At 33.9% G+C, this 18,192-nt stretch overlaps 1 protein-coding gene across 1 annotated transcript in view; it reads right to left on the bottom strand.

Moving 5' to 3' along the window:
* The window catches only part of LOC115446696, a 46,006-nt gene that overhangs the window by 11,597 nt on the left and 16,217 nt on the right, over positions 1–18,192 (bottom strand). The gene's annotated exons all lie outside the window — the stretch shown is intronic.

Below are 18,192 nucleotides of genomic sequence, written 5' to 3'. Positions count from 1 at the left end.
GCCTTCTATATAATTATTTAGTGCCACAGACCGAGATATTTCAAGTGTTTCGGCTATTTTCTACAATGTAGAGCCTTTTCTATTATCTAAAGATGAGAATCTTGTTGTTGAAATGCCGCGCCAAATTTTTATGTGCATGTATAACCTAAGGTGGTCTCTAAGATGGTCTGGGCATTTGGAGAGGATGGATGATAGGAGAATGACAAAAAAGGATTTATAAGGCGAATGTGGATGAAACAGCCGGTAGGGGTCGAACGCACCGAACCTTCGAATGTCAGATATCTGAAGTTCTTATTAAACACCAGGTTAAAGTTCCCTGAACCGGCGGGAATGCATGAAAAGATTGATGAAGGTGGAAGAAGCGAGAGAAATATGCCAGAATCGATCCCTATGGATTACCACTTTGCACGATTCAGCAGAGACTATCTCTGCTTACTCCTACGGGATAGAGACGTGATACTATGTATAAACCACAATCAACGTTGGCTAAATGTGGATCGATCGGTTGCCAGAGCCTTATCCGTAGCTGAATGTCCTAAGAGAACTTTGAGCCTTGAAATCACCGAGAGTTTCAATTCAAAGATTTGAAACCATGATGATGAATATGGTTACAAGACAAAGAATACTAGATAGTTTGCATTATTGAAATGACACTTTATTTAGACCAAACAATACTTTCATAAATGTCTACAGAAGCAAATAAATGCCACCTCGTATGACAAGTAAAGTTTGTTTGCAGCGTCACCAAAATGTCATATAATGCTTCAGCAAATACCAGATTGCATAAGTAAACGAAGTGGAAATGTAGAGCATGCATCATGGCTATCAACAAATGCAAGTCAAGAATCTCGGTCAATTAGATTTCTTGTATGTTATTCCATCGAATATAAAGCCAAAATGACGACAACACGATGCATTTACTTCATACGTATTGATAATTATTCATAAATTATCGTAATATATAGGTAGTATTATTGTTCTCGTATTTTCTTTTGGATCATTCCTGTTTTTAGTGTGAATTGAAATCTATGATTTGCTAGGTTTGCGAAGGCTATCTGCCTTGAGTTTAAGTTAAACAATTGAACTCTTTACAAAATGTCCAAAATTATACTAACAAAATTGTCCTTTTACCAGTTATAAAACACAATTTACGCGCTCATATTTGAAGTAAAACTTTCTATCACTATTGTTCCAGTAACAAATTGTTTCTCACTCTAAAACGAGAGAGTTTGAAAACGAGGGATGTAAATTGAAAAACTAATGTTACCAAATTCACTTGGCGCGTTTTGGACGGATTTTAAATTATATTATTTCTATACTTTCTAGCGATATGTGTAGTACATTTATATAGAAATAAAAATTAAGTTCTCACCATCTGTTCGGTTATTTTGTTCTAACACGCGACACAAACGCACGTGAATTAATGTGGTATTATTTTCTGACACTATATACTAAATGTGAATACATACTGTTAACTTGTTAATATACTTATGTATATTGGAAACGCATATTTGATTTGAATGCGATAATTGTGTTGTACGATAAGATAGTACATTATTAGTCTGATACCGAGTTGTATCTGCTTAATATTTTATCTTTGCGCTGTTTTACTTAACTAGCTTTTGTTACGCGACTTCTGCTGCTGATAATTGTACCAATAAGTTATTTTGAGCTGAGTTAAATTGAGTATCATGATTTATTTTAAAAAGGTCATGTATTTTACTGAAATTCAGTAAATAATATAGTTTCTTACTATATCTAAGTTATACTTTGTGCTTTAAAGTGAGAGTCAATTTAAAATGTATTTATTCGGTTTGGCATCAATTCTGATATTCGATTCAATTTTGTTTACTTTATAGGAGATCATTAAAACTAGATTTCTGAATTGATTATGAAATAAATTCGATGTTACCAATCTGCAAATATATTAAATAAAAAAAATATTTTTCCATATCAGGTAATAAATGCATGTGTTGTGAGGTAACAAATATTAAATAAAAAATAAACGTCAAATTGACAGCCTCCTTTTTTGAAGTCGGCAAATAAACTGTACATATTTTCACGGAAAATTATGTAAGATCAGAAATCCGCTTATACTCTGGTTTTTATGGTGCTTTTTTCATAAAAATATTTTAGTAATAATTTTCTACTTAAGTAATTTCTTGCGGCTATAACAATTATTTGCCTTTTATCTTGCGGTTGTGGTCATGTACAAGCGTTTACATGTTATGAACACTGACACGTGATGTAGGAATATGCTCTTTATCTACTGTTCTTTTTTCATTGCTTTGAATGACGCGACGAGCTTGCTGTTCGCCTGATGGTGAGCGATATGACTGCCCATAAACAGAAGAAACACCATGAAACACCTTGAATTACAAAATATTGTTTGGTATTTAACTGCGCTCGCCATCCTGAGACGAGATGTAAAGTCTTATTATGTCCAATAGTAACACTGGCAACAATGTCCTTTAAACCGGAACACAACAGTGACTTCACACTGTTACTTGGTTGCAGAAATAGACACTGCGGTGCTACCTGCCCAGACTGACTCTTACATATGAGACACCTACCACAAGTAAGTTCATCAATATTTCACATAAAAAAATATACAAAGTCAATGGAGTGGTGATTTCTTATGTTACGCGAATGCTAAACATTAAAATATCGTATTTTACGAATTTTATAGCATTATTTGATATTATTATTTTCTTCCCAGGTTTCGATGACTGCAGCCTTCATGGTCCTGGGACCATACCCTGGGGTAATGAGGTGAGTTCGTCCGAGGACTAAGTTACATCTACCTATGTTTTACAATTACACAAAATTTTAAATTGTTTTATGTTTTGAAGGTCCGATCTACGTCGCATGAGCTCGCAGTATCTTCAAGTCAGGCAATGTCTAACATTCGCGTAAACATAAGAAATCAATTACAATTCTTCTACAACATATTCTACCACTTCTTACACATAAGGTAGATCAGTTTTATTAATCTTATCTACACGGGTTTTATAACCACTTCCCAGTGAGATCATGGTCTGTATTAGCTAAATAATGCACTTTTAAACTCACTGAACCCACCTCCGCAACTTCCATTGTTATTATCCAATAACTGCTATATCTAGCCGCGGGTTGTAAAGGACGTAATAGCGATGTCACAAGTTGAGTTATTTATTTTACTAGCTAAATGCTTAGTGGAGTTTTCTATCAACAATTTTCAAATTAACTTTGCTGGTATATTTGCATACGCGCGGTTACCGACCACCATACACAAATGTAAAACCCGCCATAGTGACGTGTGTCATGTTCAGAAATCAGTCTGTATATCCGGCTTTAACCAGGCCGGCATAATTGTGTCCACTGGCAAGGGATAATCATCACTTGTCAGTCAACGCTATCTGGATCCTACTTCACCAGATACAGTGGGATCACTACCGTTCCTGTATAAAAATGGCTTCCAGGCGATGTTCGTTAGACCCATAGATATTCATGTTGCGATTATTGTATTGACACACGCGGATTCAGATTACAGAGAATTATTATATTTACACATTTAGATATGAAAGAGCACTTTATTTTGCCTGGATATCGTATCATCAACTCGTTTTCTTACAGCCAGTGAAGGAAATATATACTTTTAATTATTAATAGCGGCGATAGTGTGGAACGGACTGCCGAGACGAATGTCCGCAGGTTCAAAACCCAAAGGCACAAACCTCTGACTTTTCAAAAAAAAAAATATATGTGTATTTGTGAATTACGGTGAAGGAAAACATCCTGACGTAACCTGTATATAGGAATTTCGAGGGTGTGTGAAGTCTACCAATCCGCAATAGGCCAGCGTGGTGGCCTAAGCATGGTGGCTATAGCAGTTATTTTAACTGCTATATGAAGTCATTGCTCATATGATTGGGTTCTACAGCCTACTTCAATGCGCAAGCGCATATCAGACTTCAAGACGCGAAAACTAAATAATAAAAATCTGTCTTGTGAAACCATTGGTATTATGTTATCTCAACTTGGTATTACATTTACGTCTAATAAACGGCGTAAAAGCGCCACATCAAGAACTAATTTACATTCGCTTACGACATATGGTCTACTTCAGAAGTGGCAAACCAATGGCACGCGTGCCAGTGGTGGCACGTGACAAAATAATTCGGGAACCAGAATATACCAAACAAAAACATAGTTGGGTCAGAAAAACGTTAAAAAGGGGTAATCGGATAGATAAAAACGGTCCTCGATGGCACGTTAGATACCATTTTTTTTTAAATAATGGCACGTTAACCATTAAAGGTTGGCGATCCCTGGTCTACCTTGATTACTATGTAAGACACGTTGCGGAGTAGTGTCGACTTAGTTTCCAGAATAACACAAGTGAGGTAGGTAAGTTTAGTAATTGAAATCCCCACATATTTCAAAGGTTTACATGATTTATCATATTTTTTGTCAACGGTGCGTAGTGTATTTAGTAAACTGACATTTCACAAGTTTTTTTACCCGACTACGAGGAAATGAGGAAGGGTAATGATTTAGAAGATGAAGGTGGCTTTTACTCACCAAGACGAGACACATTAAAACTAAATGAAAAAAAGTAACTACCAGAGTATTGTAAAAATATATAAATAAATAAAATGGTGATTTTAAGACCCAATGTAAGTACCTATCCATTTTCTGCTACACTAGCGTTGCACCTAATGGGTCGACTTTGAATACTGAGGTATCTTTAGATTCATACTTATTGTGTGATGGTTATAGGCTATATATTTAGTCGAGTTGTTTCGTGATAGTGACATCAATGATCCCCCAAATTACATCACTTATGATAGTATATATGGCCCACTCCACTACTGTTTTGCTTAAATCATATTTTGTCTATAATTAAACTGTTGTCAAATATAACTAGAGACGCAACGTTGTATAGCAGTTGGAATCACAAATCACTACGTAGCAGTGCTCTGCGGTTGGCACTGAGACGTCACATCTCACAATGCCACGTAATTTCATTAGCAATGAATTTCCTTTAAACGGTATATGACTATGTTTGCATTTTGGCAGGAAACATCTAGATAAATTATACTTATGCCTATCTAGATACCACTTAGGCTACCTTATCATCATCAGCCACATAAAGTCCACTACTAAAGACAGGCCCCCTAAAGATTTCCAGACGGACCTGTCCTAAGCGGCCTGAATCCATCATGTTCCTGTACCTGATTTCCTCGGACTACATCACTAAAATTAAAATTATATAAGTATCTAAATTTAAAATAATTTTGGAAGTTTAAAATTTAAAATCTTAGCCTGGCAGCACAGCCCTTGTCTGGTATATTACACACTTATGTTTGTAAAATTGAATCTTACTACTATAATATTATAGAAGAAAATCGAGTAAATAACCTATCGAACAGGCACGTCACTACTCGGTTGCACTAAGACGCCGACCGAATGAATGAATGACATTATATTGTTCCGAGTACGCGGAAATCATCTATTATGTAGATCGACTACTTTTATTGCGGTAATGGTAGAGCGTTTTAGCTCTTATATAGCTCACTTTACGGGTACTCCGCAGTCAATATTGCTTGGGAATAGCTGTTGCTCTGTCTTGTTGGAGATAGTTGGGAGAGAATACGATGTTTTCATCGTTGTAAGTAATAAATTCGGCTTATGACTAGTAGTAGTCCTAGTGTTTTATTTAAATGAAATAATCATCGAATTAGATCTATTTTTATCGAAAATCTATAAAATATAAATTGTCTAATGGGGATTAGATGCATGTTTTTCCCTCAAAGATTCCATACTTACTGTTAGATCAATAAGAATTTGTAGACCTACATTCTTACAAAAAATTATGTCTATTGCCTATTTGATTAAAAGTCCTAGACTAATACGCTATTGGATGGTGGAGTAAATATGTTTCATGATAAAACTTCAAAGCCCACATAATTATACCAAGTTAATGTGTAACTGTCCTACAATTGTTGAGTGGAACAATTATTCTATCAAGTGCATGACACCACGTTACGTGGGAGACTCGGTGAACAACAAAATCCGTGATAGAATTGTTTATGATCCAACACATTGCTGGTAGGATATTTCATATCTTCCCGGGTAGCGACCACCGTACACACGGTGTTAAAACCCGCCATAGTGACGCAAGCAAGTGTGTCGCGTTCCGGGATCAGTGTTTGTATATCTGGTTTCAGGTCGGCATATTTGAGTCGACTGCTGAGGGGTAATCATCTCTCGTCAGTCGACATTCTATTGGACCCCACTCCACTTACCATCAGATGCAGTGGGGCCACGCACGTGCACGTACAAAAAAAATACACATAACATAAAAATGGCGATGTAACTTTTTTATCGTTTCCAGAAAAGGGCAAATGAGTTTCTGGAATAATTGTCAGCATGGTTAAGTTTTAAAAACGATAGTTACGAGATAGATATAACGATCGTTCCTAAGTAAACTATCGTATTTGAAAAAATAGCGATATTCCCTTTTTTCTGTTTCGTTATGTTGCGCACTGTTTTCTACCAAATTCCATTAAAAAAAAGTTAGTAAATGATCGACAATGAAGTCTTTTTTCGTCTTCTTTTGAATTAAATGGGTTTGGTAGAAAACAGTACCTAGATAACGAAATGTTGAAATGTGAATGGCGCAATTTTTCCATATACGATAGTTTACTTAGGAGCAATCGATAAATTTGTATTGTATGCATGGAATGACATGTCCGAGATGAGCCACTGTCTCACAAAAGTCCAACATAGGTATGTGTACATACATGTGTGCCCATAGTCCATTTCAGATGATTTAGACAATTACCTTTTAATAGAAATTGTACATTGTTTCCAGGCAAAGTGTATTGATAACGAAGTAATTAGCTTATGAATTCAATTTACTGTGAAATGCACGTTTGCATAACGTTTCAAAGGTCATGTTTAATTATGTGCGTGGGTTATACGCCGACTGGGTATAATAAGACTTAACATCTCATGTCTCAGGATGGCGAGCGCAGTGGAATACCGAACAATACTTTGTAATTCAAGGTGTTGGATGGTGTTTCTACTGTTTATGGGCGGTCGTATCGCTTACCATCAGGCGAACGGAAAGCTCGTCTCGTCATTCGAAGCAATAAAAAAAAACATAAAAAAAACGTTCTATCTTCAAAAGTAAAGTAGTAAAGTAAAGTAAAGTGCAGAGTTAATGATGGCCTGATTTCGTATGCTGGTCTGAAAACGTTAGCTCTTTTAAAGAGGTGTTTTTCCGCCAAATAAAGGTCTGGGATACATAACTAAAGACGTTTCTATCAGCCACGTTCATCTAATATGGGTTGGTGAGCTATACCTTCGATTTTTTATTGACCACTCTCTTGGTATTGGTATGCAAAATTCTCCTGGATTGCTTCTTTTACAGTTAAATAAACTATTACAAGCTAATCCGAATTAATTCTTCGAATTTTTTTTGACCACTCTATGGTATACAAAATTCCCCTCGATTAAATAACCTGTTAAATAAACTATTATTTCTGCCGTATTATCACTTTCTCTGGTATTTAATATGTGGGATTTTCAAAAAGAATAATAGCGTATTTTTTTATAATGCAATTGTTCTTTTATCTAAGATTGGAACACATTTTACAAACGTTGTAAATACGTTCGAATTCAAATTAAATTCCGTTTTTATGTTTAGATAATTCAATACGATGTCTAACTAAACAACAACGTAAACATAAAAACATTTAGGTCTTAAGTAACTATTCTCACATATATAAGCCTTATAATAATTAAGAAAAGCTTAGAAAAAAAAGTCATATTATGTTCAACATTTTTGACAATATGATATATTCACCCGGCCAAAGACATTTTTATAGCACGTGTGTTTTTACCTCTTTAAACTAGAAATTAGCAGAATTGTCATAAATACGATAGCCTCAACAGCCAATCACAAGGAATTGGAATAATATGGCGCATTAAGTCAGGTGACATCTCTCGTAAAATCTGACAGTCTCACGAGTAAAAAAGTGCAAAACAGATGTCAGCAATAAAGCAATTACCGCAACAGACGTAATTCGAACGGCGCTGGGCTCCCGTCCAGTTATAGCATTATGCCGGAACAGTTTGCTTGAGTGGCATCTTGAGTTAGCTACTTCCATACAAAGCGTTATTCAGTTGCACAGTTGTCAGGATGTTTGTTATTACGTATAACATTTTTTATTTGTAACAAATGAACGTCTAGTAGTAGAATTAGAATATTATACACATGCTGATAAAATTAATGATAGATATTGGAAAGAATATTCAGAATAATGTATCATTATAATTTGTTTCGAAACTACGATTAAAATAACACGCTGGCTTAAACAAATAAAAAGAACAGATCGTAGAGACGCAACATTGTAATATCTAAATGCTTTTAATCATTACTGGTGGTAGGTCTAGCATATGTGAGAGTCCGCCTGGGTAGGTACCATCGCAATGTCTATTTTTGCTGCCAAGCAAACAATACTTTGTAATTCAAGGTGTTCGATGATGTTTCTGCTGTTTATGGGCGGTCGTGTCGCTTACCATCAGGCGAACGGCAAGCTCGTCTCGTCATTCAAGGCAATAAAAAAACAATCTCAAAGTATATTATACAAAATATATTTACAATTCAATAGTAGTAGTAATAACATATTGTAGATTTTTTTGTTTCTATACGTATGACAAATTTCGATAGCTTCTAAACATACGACCAGCGCGCCGCGCCGTTTCATTGGGGACACCGCCTTAACATTTGGTTAATGTAGTTTTGTCAAGTAAACTGACTAATGCAACCGCTTTCCCCGCACTCTAGCGTGATTAGGTCGTGTTCTAACAGTTAGTTGTATTGTAGATACGTATCATGCGACGGTTGAACTTTGTAACCGATTGTTAAAAAGTTTTTTATATCTTTCATATCGATTTCGATGGAGATTAAGCGTATTATTTATGCACATTCATATACAAATGTATATAGAAACACTTAATGTCGTGGGCATTCTCTCGCTTTTTTTGGAGTGGTGCAAAAATCACAAAGCCGATGCATCAAAATGTAGTCTCAAATAAACATACATAAATATTGTTCCATAAAAGTATAATGTATACATATAATATATCAATAATAAATACCAGATTCATACCATACACACATATCACGCCTTTATCCCTCAAGAAGTAGACAGAGGTGCACAGTCTACAGAGGTAACTATACGTCAGTATTCGTAGACATTTCGAAGACTTAATATGACTTAATATGAATCATGAATAAAATTTATTAGAAAATAAAAACAATTACAATTTTTGTACTCTTTTCAACTGTTTTTAAGTCAACAAAACGGTAATGTAAATCATTTACCGCGATAAAATACGTAGTGCGAGACATTTGGTAACAAAACTATTAACGGAATAATAGACATAATTATGTTTTTTCGTCAATGAATTAACGTTCAAAAGGGCTGTTGCGACATAATGTGAAATTCCGCACGGTCCCAAAAAACAGCGTCGTTCAATGAACTTGACTTCAATATTAATTGTGAGAGATTGCACCGTAGAGAGCGAAGAGATTGACACCTACTAACTAAAGTATTTAAACTTATTTTAACACGAAAACTAGTTATATTGTAAGCTGAAAAGGTGGAATGTAGTTTTCTGTAGATAATTAATACATTAACATTAAAAAAGGACATAAAAAATACAATTTGGTGTACCGATTTTTAGTTATGTAATTAAAACAAATGAATAATTAACCGTTTTTGTCTTTTGAATCTTATTTTACCAACAAGCAATAAAATAGTGATAAGTCAATTTAAAATATTTTAATATAATTTCGCTGTCGCTTGACAGTGTGATAGCTACCTTAAGATGCCTTCACACACCGCTTTACCTGCGGTTCTTGGAAACTTATTAACTGCTTTCAAGGGACATAAAAAGTGCATTTCAACGAAGCCAAGTCGCAGTATCGGTATATTTATAGGAAGACCGTAACTAAACTGATTGGGTACGTGTGAAATTATTAGATGGGTTTTGAGATGTACTTATTTGAGTTAATGGTTTGATGTACCGCATGATTGCTTGTAGTAACTTAGTGATTATTTAAATTTCGAATATATTCCAGTGAGTATGTTTTCTCTTACAGTTAAACTTTTGTTAAACGAATCTACAAAAAAAAAAAAAAAAATCTTCAATTATTTAAATACCACTTTTATCGCCGACTGTCCGGACCTTAGGGTCTGGATAGACCGTTCTTAGTATGGGATGCATCATGCATCATTGGTAACTGAAATCTTATGTCTTGACTTAAAATATTTCTTTTAGTTAACAGACGAAACAATAAATCGATGAGTTACTGTCATAGTTTAATCGGAACCAGACTAGTAATTCCTGTGATAATATTACATATGTTATTTTTTTATTTTCATAGACTAAATTTTTGTTTAAGTAGACGACTGATTTTTGTAGCCATACGAATGTTTTCCGACAACTGCAAACTTGACGAAAATCTGTAGCCGGCGCGTTATATAATTTCGTATAGGTCTGTTAATAATTTAATTAATAAAACTAATTAATAACGCTTAATAAAACCGATTTAGTTGTGCGCATCCAGTATTTTATACAAACAATATGAGTAATCAATGATAAATTACATTTCGCTATTCACATCCCACATCCAAAAAGCAGAATATGCACTAATTAAAACAGCTATTCAGCTCTATTCGACTTTTCAATAAACAAATAGGACATCAATACATATATAGACATGGATTCGAAACGGCGGCCATTTTGAATGGCTCTAAAAGAGCAATGATGAAAGGTTTTTCGCAAATCATTCCGAAAAGCTGACCACTTGATTTAATGATGAGGTTAATTAGCGAAATGAAAATGAAATTCGCTGACGGCGAAATACGTGGCTTTCGTAGTGATTTATTTATTTACATGATCGTTATTCGGGAATTAGTATCCCTAATGTAAAATTGTATTTTATAAGAAAGACAAAAACTGTTTTAATAATAATACATACTTTACTATTTGCTAAATAGTTAAAATTAATATTATTACTTTTTGTTACCAATGCTATAAATATATAAAATAAATAAGTATATTGATAGTGGCGGATGTGAAATATTTCGAAATGGGGACCCGACACAACATGTAGGTACTAGGTACTAATATGCACAAGTCGACGGGGATCGGGTTATATGGACCCTTTGACGCTAATATTTTATAATAGTTATTATTTATTCTCTATAACGCGGCAACAGGAAAGATGTAAGCACTTTCATGGTACCCCAATACTTTTTTAGCGTATTTTTCAAATCTTGGGTTAACATTTTGGTCATATTTTAAAAACATAATCGCGTAGACTGAAGTTCATCGATTTGAAAAGAAAGAAATTCATTAGACATTCGGGTTACTGAATGCCGTACGACGGTATCAGGCGTGGAAATTATTGGATGATATGAAAAATCATGCTGAGTAGGTGCGAATAATATTTTATCAGTAATCAGAGAATTATTTGTTACGGCGCTGAAATATAGAAAAATAGTAAGTGGAATTTAAAGAAGGTGGAATGTGGAAGGGGAAGTGGGGTGCCTTTTGTTCCGACTACAAGAGGAGCTTCAAGCTGCAAGACTGGCTTTGCAAGAATGCAATTGATCAAATGCCTTACAAAGTAAAATAGTTAGTTGTCACATATGTAATGAGCTATTTCATTGTCATATAACATCTACTATGTGTGATCGATTACTTCGAAATCAAAATCGATTTAATCGAGTGCGAAACGCTTTTTAATTCGTTATAATCCTTTTCAGTCATGATTAAATGATGACTATTTGTGTTCCAAATATATCAAAATCGCTAATAATCGCCAAACACGGTAAAGTTTAGATTTAGTTATCTTGTGTTCTTTGCCATGTTTCGATAAATGTAATAGAGTTTTTATTTGAATGCAGAATAAGGTCGCTTGGTTGGAAGTTGCAAATATCTTCAACAGTAAAGCCGCACAGTTTTAAAATAGTGCACATCCTTTTATAATAATAATATTAGTCTTGTATTTTTTATTTCTGAACTTTGTATCAGAGGCAAATTTGTTTTTACCATTATATGGTCTACGGTTATTATGTAATGGAGCAATTTACGTGTTTTGATAAATAAACCTCACGAATTGAAATACCTTTATTGATAACTATTTTTGCACACATTTACGCCTTTTATGCCAGAAGGGTAGGCAGAGGCGCAACTTGGGCACACACTGCGCCGTGCATATTCCGCTTCATGATGTTATATTGGGCGAGCCTATCGCCATATCTAGACCTTTTTAGACACCGTGTCGGAACTGATTAATAAACTCAATATAAAACGTCATAAAATAAGTAATTCTGTAATTTCTAAATGTCAAGCCAGAGTACATGGTTAGATAAATAACATAGTAATACAGTAGAGTGTTAACTATACCAATGTAAATAGATTTGGTAGTAGTTAGGTTGAATCTACTAAAACTGATAGAGAACTTGAGTAATATGCTAGTTGACAATACTGTTTACCCTCTCCGTGTCCACAGGGTTTAAGTGCGTTGATTTAATTAAGCACACAAATGTGCTTCCGATGATGAATCGTGCATTTATAACAAGGCGGCGTCCTTAATGGATATGATTAAAGATTATACGTAGGAAGCGTGCGTCTTAAGAATGTATTACGTGTTATCATTCTTTATGTCATAATTTATGATAAAAAAAACATTAATTCGCGATAAGTTATAAGAAGTGTTAGCGAGCGATAGTTTGGATTTTATGAAGCAAATTTTGAAGAGAAATTTGCTGATACTCGTTTTGAATGTTTGTACTCTTTTCTCGTACTAATGAAGTTCACAGTAATGAAGGGAATTTAATGATAATCATGCGAAATAAATACTATAGAATCACATCAGTTATCTTACATAACGATTTCTTATGTTTACGCGAATTTTAGACATTAAAATTAAACTATTTTGCGGATTTTATCGCGGTTTTAATATTATAATTCTCTCCCGACGTTTCGAAGACTTTGCAGCCTTCATGGTCACGGGGGGGACTGAGGTGTTGTTCATCCGTAAAGTCAAAGTTACAATATCAACCTACATATTACAATTATACAACTTTTAAAATTTACATCTTATCTTACTCTTGCAGTTGCTAATATTAATGAACGCGAATGCTTGTGAGGGTGTTTATATGTTTGTTAGAAGTAAACACAACAACTACTAATTAGATTAGATTAATTTTTCATACGGGTAGATCATATCTTGGATTAACACATGGGCTACTTTTTATCCCGATAATTTGCTGGGAAATAATAAAATTTTAATCTGATTTTTTTAATAGATCACGCTGGCAAGCCTACAGTGATTTTGGGACTAGCGGAAAGATTTTCAGGAAAGCAAAGCCGTGTGCAATAATACCTAGTCTCTGATAAGATCATATTGTGTTATTTGTATTTGAATGCTGAAGTACCTTTAAGTGAGTACAGTCCGGCACATAAATAGCTGGGTAAATTAAAATTTTCAAATCACTTAAACACTTTTGTGTTGTTTCCAACATTTGGAAATGTTTTGAATAATAACTTAATGCGTATAGGCGATTTTAAGTTTCGAATTTGTTGAGCTACTTATGTGGTTGACTGTACATCGTGATATGCTTCCACATATTGATTCATAGTTACCAACATCACTTTCATATGTTGGTGCATCTAAATCTTACTAGTGTTTAATTTCCGCTTGTTTATGTTAAGGTACAGCGTGGTATTCCTTCGTCTGTGTACACTCACTCGACGTTATTGCTTTGAGAGAGACTTAAGTCTACAATGTATACTCTGTCTACATTCAGTCCTATTTGCACAATTTGTCTTGGTTTTGATTGCAAATTGTTTATACATGGTACGTCAACGCCTTTTATTAGGTTTGCTAGTAGAAATATTTAAAATTTATATGATGACTACGTGTGTTCCGTTACAAAAGTCTATAAAACACTGTAACGATCCATAGAGCCACCTGTACGACGCCGGTGCCCTCTATATAAAAATAACTTTATTTTCCTTGAGAAAAAAATACCGAGATAAAAATGTAGCCTATTTTTTAATCTAGGACATGGTCTATCCGTGTACCAGATGTTATTGTAATCCGTTTATCTGTTTCTGCCTTTACTTGTAAGGGGCCGGTCAAGTATTACGTAACGCAATTTTTGAAGAGTTTTGAACCCCCCCCCCTCATCTAACGCATCGTAACGTTTTACGAGACCCTCCCTCCAAATCTCGTTACGTAATACTTGAATCGACCCCCTAAACGAACTTACAAACATTTTCACAAACTTTCGCATTTATGATATTAGTAAGAAGACGATAGTAAGATTTTTTTTTAGGTAAATTACTAATCATGTAAAAGTAATATAATTTATATTGCTTATAGGATGATTAAGGTATGTTAAATAAAATTTTGTTTGTACCTTTGTTATCACGAAAAGGTGAAGTTATCATTTGGTACATCCAAGTTTATTTTGTTAACCTTTACAGCGGGTCGCAATGTTTAACTTCGTAAATTATAAATATTGTATTAAATTATCGATTTTACGTAAGTCAAAAAAGGGGAATTCCTCTTAATTGCCCGTATAGTTTTTATAAATAAAGAATAAACAATATTTGAAATTATTTTCCCGTTATGGTCTTTATTAGTTAAACAACCTATCGTTTTGATTTGCATGACGTATATTGACGTCAAATATTGCGACGCACGATGCATTTTATTATTACTTTATTTTTATTGACTTGTTGGTCTACTCAGCATATTTATACTTTATATGTAGATCAATCGATGGAGTATATCATTGTTAGTATATTCGTATCAACAGTAATCATGAGCTCAACATCTTTGTACATATTACTTTAGAGTATATACATTTTGTTAGTAACTATATCGTATCAACAGTAATCATGAGCTCATCCATCTTTGTAATCACTATTGAGTTTAGTAGATTTATCCTTGAGGTAAAAAAATATCCAGAAACTTACATAAATTGTTTCACATCTCTTTCCCTTGAAGGTAGAACTTTCTAGGGAAAGACCATTCTATAGATTGCCATTTTACTAGATTCTGCTGCAATTTGTTCTCTTCCTCCACTTTAATCTATCTTTCACCACTTCTGGGTACTTTTAACTTGACCTTTATCAAGAATGTCAAATGTCTAAGATCCGAAGGTTCGGTTCGGTCGACCCCTACCGTCTTTCCCACCGACGTAGAAATAGGTATGAGTTAAAAATAAATGTAAAGGAAATTCATTATACTAGCGATGTACAAATAATTACTATAGATTGTAATCTATGATATAAATTTTGTTTAATATAAGCGTATACCAGAAAAAACTTTTTTTATTAAATTGTTTTATGAACATGTAGAAATAGAATATATAACTAAAATACTGTTTAGTATAATGAGTCCGTTTCCATATATTTTTGGATCCAAAGTCTGAATACTATCTTGGAAACAGTAATCCGCCACCGAGCAATTAACCAGCTCAACCTGACAGGAACACGATTTCAGACTTACCGGCGAGTCCGAAGAAGTATTCCTTATTCCGGCAAAATGAGTTGCTTACTTATGTTATGGGGAAAGCCATTGAGTATTTATAATTAATGTATTTTCCCACATACAGTAACTTGTGTGCGTGTGGCGTAAGGTTATTAATTGGTATATCAACATTTAATCGCCGATGCTTTGAGTTCTGCCATTTAAATTTATAGTTTTTTTTATAGTAGCACGTCACATATGAGTATTTCTCAGAATAAATGTACGTAACGAAATAGTTTTTATTTTTAGTAGTTTATGGCTTAGTTGGTATCCGTACGTAAAGAACCACTGAAAGCCAGAGCTGGGTTTGGTTGTCACAACACAGGTTATGCTGACATGTCTACCTAGTTGTTTTGACAAGGAATATGTCTTAAGACCTATTTTGTATTTAAAATACATAAATATACGTCGACACAATTATGCTGGTCTATTGGAGCCGGATATACACAGGCTGATCCCAGAACGCGACACACTTACGTGGGCCACTATGGCGAGTTTAAATACCTTGTGTACGGTGGTCGCTATCCGAGCGGATATAAAATATATCTCACCAGCACTGCAGTTGTACCGTTATACAACTATCACAAAACCAGATTTTAATTTTACAATTTATCAAAACTACACAGAATTTCTTTATTATTGTTGACGCAAAGTTGGCTACAGTACGCAGTTTTAAGTAATGACGTACATTCGAGGCACGGCGTACAAAACAAAATGTGTTTAAAGCAGGTAGCGAAAAACAGAGCAGACAGCCCCCAATAATTGATTTAGGCATTTGGACAGCAGATACAGGGCAATTCAATTACACGCGCTGAATAGTGCAACATAACAGCGTATTCTCTTTTGATGTGAATTTTTTGGAATGAACGAACCCTGGCTGTTAGTTTTTGTTTTGATGTTTGTTAGAAAATAAATTATATAGTAGAAGTTTTAAGGTTTATGATGGCCTATACTTTCGATTAAATTGAAAAAGGTAGTGTTCGTGACTCTGTCAGTAAAATGGGTTTTTAGTTGTGCTCTCCGTGTAATGCCATGAATCGGACGTGTCCATTGTACTCCAATAATAAAACCTTACTTAATTTGAAATCATATCTCAATAGTGTGTAATATTTTTTTTTATTTATAAATGTTATAAATTTATTTCCTTTTAAGTTATTTTGTTACGTCAAATTAGAGAATCTTTGTTTAATTTATCATGGATTTGTAGTACATATAGAGAATATTTTTGATTAAATCGTTTATTGGTTATGAACTGTTAATATTGTCTAAATAAAATTATAACAGATTACAAAATAATATTTGTTGACCACAAAATTTAAAAAATGTAATTTTTGTTTAAAGGAGATACCCTAATATATTTATCTATTTACATCCATTGCTACAATGTTAGACCTTAACTTTACCTTATAAAATGTTTATTTACAACAATACTATCTAAAATAAAATTAATCAATGCTCAAAGCAAACTTAAATTAACATTAATAATGGAAACGGATTAGTCCGCCAATTGCCGAATGATCAGCTAATGTTAAAAATACAAAGCTTGAGCGCCTGTATTCGCTATTTGCTAATCAGGTCAGAGCTACAAACAATTGTGGAGAATATTTTTGAAGGTAGTTTTAAGAGTCACTTTTTTTAACATAGTTTCAATCTACACAGATGCATTTATCGCTGTTCTGATTTATAGGCCAAATAAATCAAACTCACTTTTCAGTCTTACTTATAAACTTGTTTTAGCGTTAAGAGGTGATTAAGAATTGCTTAAATAGCTGTCAAAACATCACTGGTTCTTAGTTTAAACCTTGTTAAGAGGCAAGATGGCGGGTTTTCAGCTGATCGAGTAAATTTGCTTTGCGAAATTTTTATAAGTAATTAAGTAGTAACTGTTCATGTATTGTACTATGCTTAAGTTGTCACTTAAGAGCTTGTCAGCTAAATCGGCGCTGTCCGTGACGTATTGTGACGTAAAATACAATATGTGCTCATTTTAGTTTTTTTTAGTAGCGAAAATTTTGAGATGCTAACGTTAATTACAGCAGCAGACAGCCGATATCGCACTTCTAAGTGATGATCATTTCTTGTCAATCGACACAATTATGCCGGCCTGTTTGAATTCAATATTATTGAAATTTGTTTTCAGACGAACTCCTAAACGAGTTACGTACTACCTAATGAGTGTAATAAAATTATAGTTCAAGAGAAAAATTATTACCGAATTCAAGTTAATTTATCTTATATTTAATAATGCCTCCATAAAACACAATAAAATTGTTATAAAGGCCGTTTATTAAAAATGTTGAAGATTATAGGTATCGTCATTTGTGTCGATTGAGTTTTCCAATCATATTTGAAAGCCCGTGCTTCACCTCGAGGTCGCTGTGTATTTTTATCTATAAAATAATTGAACGCAGATTTAAAAATATTGTGATGAAATAATTGAAGATAGAATGCGACACTATTCTAATTATGAAATTAAAATAAGATCAGGAACTCATGGTCAGTTTCTTAGTGCCTTGCTAATAGATACAACTCATTAAAATAAAACTATTTTGCGGATTCTATCGCGGTTTTTTGTATTA

The sequence above is a fragment of the Manduca sexta genome, chromosome 10, assembly GCF_014839805.1.
Source record: "Manduca sexta isolate Smith_Timp_Sample1 chromosome 10, JHU_Msex_v1.0, whole genome shotgun sequence".
Classification (NCBI taxonomy): domain Eukaryota; kingdom Metazoa; phylum Arthropoda; class Insecta; order Lepidoptera; family Sphingidae; genus Manduca; species Manduca sexta.
The sequence above is the reverse complement of the archived record's forward strand: the minus strand, read 5'-3'. Positions and strand labels throughout refer to the sequence as shown.